At 42.0% G+C, this 6,000-nt stretch overlaps 1 protein-coding gene across 3 annotated transcripts in view; it reads left to right on the top strand.

Moving 5' to 3' along the window:
* Positions 1-5,351: 5,351 nt before the first annotated feature.
* The window catches only part of osr1 (odd-skipped related transcription factor 1), a 35,107-nt gene continuing 34,458 nt past the window's right edge, over positions 5,352-6,000 (top strand). For all 3 annotated transcript variants that reach the window (XM_079370496.1, XM_079370495.1, XM_079370492.1), the window contains exon 1: positions 5,352-5,378. The gene's annotated coding sequence lies outside the window, so the exon portion shown is untranslated. The remainder of the gene's footprint in view (positions 5,379-6,000) is intronic.

Below are 6,000 nucleotides of genomic sequence, written 5' to 3'. Positions count from 1 at the left end.
GGATGTCCAGCAGTCTGTTGTTAGGTTGACAGGATGTCCAGCAGTCTGTTGTTAGGGTGACAGGATGTCCAGCAGTCTGTTGTTAGGTTGACAGGATGTCCAGCAATCTGTTGTTAGGGTGACAGGATGTCCAGCAGTCTGTTGTTATGGTGACAGGGTGTCCAGCAGTCTGTTGTTAGGGTGACAGGATGTCCAGCAGTCTGTTGTTATGGTGACAGGGTGTCCAGCAGTCTGTTGTTATGGTGACAGGATGTCCAGCAGTCTGTTGTTAGGGTGACAGGATGTCCAGCAGTCTGTTTTTAGGGTGACAGGATGTCCAGCAGTCTGTTGTTAGGGTGACAGGATGTCCAGCAGTCTGTTGTTAGGTTGACAGGATGTCCAGCAGTCTGTTGTTAGGGTGACAGGATGTCCAGCAGTCTGTTGTTATGGTGACAGGGTGTCCAGCAGTCTGTTGTTAGGGTGACAGGGTGTCCAGCAGTCTGTTGTTAGGGTGACAGGATGTCCAGCATGGCGGCTGCTGCCGATGAGCCTTCGGAGCCCCCTGCAGGAACAGACGCTTGTGTCTGCAATCTCATTCCATTGGCCACTAAAAGTGATCAAAGTATATCCCTCTCTGCACCAGCAGCAGCTAGAACACAAGACAGGATGGAGCCATGCTGTCATGCTGTTAACACTGAATTCTGCCAACATCATCAGTGAGGCAGCGAGACTCCTGAGTCATGAGAGGAGAAAATCTTTTCCAACCGTCTTCAGTCCAACCTTACTGAGTGCGTTTCTACTGTAGTCCCAGTTTCTTGTTCTGAGCCTACAGGTATGTTGGGTAATATTACAAAGTAATGCACAATCGCTGGTAGTGGTGACATTTAGCGCTGCCACCTTGAAATGTTAAACCAAGAAGAAATCAACGTGTAATTGAGAAGTAAGCAGGGACAGTCTCAGGGTGCTGGTTGCCACATTAGCTCTTGGTACTCTCTTATTCAGGAAGGCCTGAAATATAATTAGCCTTTCATATTTGTGAAATAGACGCACAAACCTACCTTGCCTTTGGTGACCAGAGTGAATATCTGCGTTAATCAGGGTCTAAAGACGCAAGGTTTGCATTCCCCTCCATGCTCTGTGAAACATTCATCAGAACCATCTGTGTTCTTGGGGAGATTAAATATCAGACTCTTTGTTGATGTTTACCCCACTTGAGATCTAAATATACCTTAGAGTGTTTCACCGACCCACAGAGACCGGCCTGATGCAGCCAAACTCACAGGAAATCTGAGACTTCAAACACAGAGCTGCTTATCCGCTCATGATGAATCACTGGATTAACAGGGCTCTGTCAGGACGCTCATCACAGCTGGGTGGCCGTTAGCGGACATGACCACATGGATTTACGACGCAGTTAAAACCATTTCTAGACTACTATTACAGAGCACAACAAGCACATTCATTAAAGTGGAATATGCAATGACTTCCATAGTATTATTCACTGAGATCAACAGGTTGAGAACTTGATGACTGTGGTAGTCACCATATGGAAGAGCTCTGAGGCCAGACGTGAGAAGTAAATGAACGATAGGAGGACGATGTTGGAATTTGTAGAATAAAGTGCAAAATATCAGTAAAAAGTCCAGAGATGACGGTTGACAAACTTTGTCATGAAATTTCTACTTATTTTTTTCGTTCACCACCACTTGCAAAAATATGTTTTTGATCAATGTGGCTCTTGAGGCAAGCGATGGTGAGAATCACTGCTCGAGCGTAAGTTCATTCTGGGAGACTTCGTTTTGCATTCAGAGTTATTGTTTACTTCTCATCCATTACTGTCACGCATTCTGTAGTCATTGTCTGGGGCTGTCGATGGAAAATCTTCAGTCTCATGAACTGGTTTCCTCTATGGAGTCTCACGCTCACTGTGAGCAAATCATATTTCTGCTCCTTTCTTAAAGTCAAAGGAGGATTGTGCAGCTTCTGCAAACCTTCATATGATGTTTGACTTTGCATTTCTTAACTTGCCGCTCTAATATTATGAAATAGCATTAACTCAGTGGGTTTTTATATTCCTTCATCTTTAGGACTGTGGATAGTCAGAAATAAGGGAAGAGAGAGACTGGGAAAAGAGTCACAGGTCACAGACTCGAACCCAGACCGCCACTAACCACTAGACTACAGGCCCCTCATAGACGGAACAAACTAGAAACCAAAGACTGTATATTCTGTGATCTGAATCAATCAATCCTTCTCGTCTTATTGGTCAAGCTTTTCGCACTGTGGTTGGTTGGAAAAACTTGAAGAAGCCTTGAAGGGGAAAAAAAAACTCCCCCTTCTCTTTGTTTTCCTTTCAAACTGGAAAATGAAGAACAACAGATTTATTTGCGTGCTCATCTTTTATTCTGACACCTATTGTTCTGTAGTTTTACGTTTATAAATCTCTGAATAAAGTGAAGTCCACAGCGGTGCAGATGGTTTGATATACAGAGGCAGCACACAATATTTGTTACAGGTGTTCCCTCCTTAAACGTCTCCTCCTCCCAGCGTCTCCCACCAGCAGTATGGAAACCATTAGGACACATCAATGCAGATGGACATTCCAGCAAATCTCCTCAGAGTATATAAAATACAATTTGATTCTATTTCCATATTATGTGAAAGCTCTGGTCGGCCAGCTGGTCTCTCCATTCTGCAGGAGGAAACATGCTACGTCTCCTCGTCTCCAGTTTGTAGAAGCGTGAGTGCTGAACATAATCTATGACACTAACAGCCACCGTGAAGGTTCAAGTGTATAATTAAGTCAATGAAATACTCTGGAAGTCAGCTTTAAATAACAGATTAAAAAATGGACTAAACCTGTTGTGTGTATATATACAGTATATATATATATATATATATACTTTTTTTTTTAATGAGTACTTAAATTACTCTAAATATTTCCACAACAGTGATCAAAGCCAGAGACATCTGTAATTTCATAATAATAATTTTAGTTGGAAGAGAGAGAATCACTCCCATGATTGGCCGCCAGCCTCCATGTCATCTTGTGTTACTGTTTTCATTGAGAGCCCCCTGCTGGTGGAATTTCAACTCTGCGTGTTTAAAGGTTAATTAAATTTAAAAGACACTGTGCATCGGGCGCTGGTCACGTGCACATGTCACGCCCTTATGTGTGGAGGCTGTAGTCCTCTCAGCGGGCGGCCCATGTTTGAATCTGACCTGTGGCTCCTTTCCCGCATCATTCTCCTCTCGCTCTCTCTCGCTCTCTCTCTCTCTCTCTCTCTCTCTCTCTCTCTCTCTCTCTCTCTCCCCCTCTCCCTCTCCCTCTCCCTGATTTCTGATTTTATCCACTGTCCTGCCTCTCCACTTACGCACAAAAATAAACTTTAAAAAACGAGACATAGACCCGGCCACCATAGCGACAGCCTTTTCCTTTTGATTGGCTAATTCAGGTTTATTTATATTGAACAGATACAATGGTTCAAAGTGCTTCTATCACTTCCTCCAATGAAACAATGTAAAGACAGGAAAGGATATTTGCATGCTCCGTTAAAATATGTATTGATTTTTTTTCTGTCTTCATTCTGTTTCAGCCTATCACATTTGAGTGTTCAAACTCTCTTGTCCTCCCATCCCGGAGCTGTCCGTGGTTCTGACACCTTTTAATGAGCTATGTATCACCTCAAAGAAAGATACCCTTCTAAGAATTGTCAGCTGTTTGTTATTGGCAACAATTAATAGCTTACATGGCAATTAAAAAAAATAGGTTCAGAAGAATTTACATGTAAAAAAAAAAAAAAAAAAAAATCAATACAGAGACTTTGGGGTCAAGCGTACTCGAAACCGGGCCCGGGTCCCTGATTTAAAACCCCCCAAACATGATGCATTTAATGACATCAATTAATTGCATACAAAGAAATCGTATAAATGTTTAAAGTTGATATCATTTTTATATACATGAGAGAGTTGTGTGCCTTCTTGTTCATTTTATAAGTACAACACTTCACACTAGATATCTAAATAGGTTTTTGATAAAAGTTTTTTATATGATTAAAACAAATAGTTTGTTAGAAAATAGTTTACAACGGCAAAACCTTCAAAACTTTGGTGGTTTCCAGCTTGAATATTTAAGTCGGCCCAAGGTTTTTCTTGACGTGAATGAAAAACATCTTTGTTTAAAAAAAAAAGAAAAGAAGAAATGAAATTCAGGACCATGACATTTAAAGTGCTTTTCTTCTGAACAAAGCGCCTCTAACTGGACCTGATCCACAGGTAGGCAAAGTGTATTTGAGCGTTTTCTTTGGCAGCAATCCCTTGGCCGCGCTGTGTTTTTTTTTTTTCCTTTGCCTCATCCTCTCAACAGAACCGCCATGTTTCCATCTTTTTTCCATTTACAGAAATCTGCAATGTGTTCTGTTTAGATGGCAGGACCAACATGCCACGAAGGAAGTGAAAGCATGTGTATCCATTAAAGGCTACATTAACTTTGGTCACTCTGCAACCTTGGTTCCACACGGTTTGAAATGAGATTTGTTGTCATGTCAAAACGAACTGATCTGAATAAGTCAGCAGCAGAGGAACGCAGAGGGGGAGCGAGAAGATGATGATGTACTGGCAGAGAGAAGATCTAGGGACTCAAGATTTTCTTCAACTTTAGTGATAATATGTGCCGATGCAAACAACCCAGGGAAGTATTTACTCATGTCTTCCTGTGCCATACTAACATGTGGCTGCTGAAACTGAAGGTTATATACAGGTGGATCCTACCTGTTGTAGCTCCTCTGTCGCTTTGACCAGCTGGCTCTGCACAGGTTTGATGCACCCTCCTTAATGTCAGAAGATGGTTCATTTTTGTTTTAACAGATCAGAAAAACCTGGTAACAAGAAGAAAATGGGGGAAGCAATCAGACCCACAAGCACCAAACGTCCTCACGATGTGCCTCCTGCAGTCCTGCTAATGTCCTCTCACAGACCTGCCTGTCTCAGCTCATCATTACGGCTGAGCCAGTGGTGCCATGACATATGTTTAATCTTTGTTTTGACAGTCTTAGATTATTTAGGTGTCAAAGGAGTTAAGTTATAAGATCAACACGGCTTAATAACTTTACTGCCACCAGAACCTTTCCTGTTGTTTGCTTGGTCGTTAGCAACATAGTGAGAAACATGACCAACCAGATGGATAACCTGCTTTCCTGACCTGGTCCTTGGGCCCCGTACCTTTTTAAGTCCTTTTTTTCAGTCAGACCTCTTGAGTGAGTCACAACAGGTAGACTGTAGTCGACACTCCAGCACAGTAGGTGGCGGTAATGCAGCTTGAAGCCGAGTGCCTCCCTCTATTAAAACTGAAAGAAGAAGCTCATGCGTTACGAGTGACCTTCACTGTGACCACCGTGTGGGTAAGTCTCCCTTTGTCTTACTGCTTCCCCAGAGAGAACATTTACTGCACTCACCACTTATCTGACCTGTCTGAAAATGGTCACTGAACACCTCTACATACAATGAATATTTAACAAACATCTCTATAATGTGTACGTTCTTAAAGCCTATATCGTGTGCATTAAACGGCCTGCTCGAGATAAACGACGAACAATCATCCAAAAAAAAAGTGGGTAAAGAAGATTTAAAATCTCAAAAAACATGGCTTCAGCTAGCTACGCACATTGAAGCATGTAAAAGAATCGAATAAAACATTGGACTCACAAACAATCGTACTGTTAGCGATTCCCAAAGGAGAAGAAGAAGAAGAAGAAGTAAGTTGAGCTGTGTGATTTTAACCAAGGAGGTTCAGACACACAACATGGCCTCTCTAAGGCCTCAAACTGCAGCCATGAGGTCCTTCATATGCGAAACCAAAATAAACTCCCTCTAGTGGCCATATGATGAACTGATAGTGTCTTTTTGGACTTTATTAGTGATACCAAAAATCTTTGTTTTGTTACAAATATATGGTTTCCTATCTGTGTTAAAACAGTGAGTTAATACAGGTCTGAAGGTTAGGACAAACATGTTTTCACTTCT

The sequence above is a fragment of the Symphodus melops genome, assembly GCF_947650265.1.
Source record: "Symphodus melops genome assembly, chromosome: 19".
NCBI lineage: Eukaryota > Metazoa > Chordata > Actinopteri > Labriformes > Labridae > Symphodus > Symphodus melops.
This window is presented reverse-complemented; position numbering and strand designations above follow the sequence as displayed.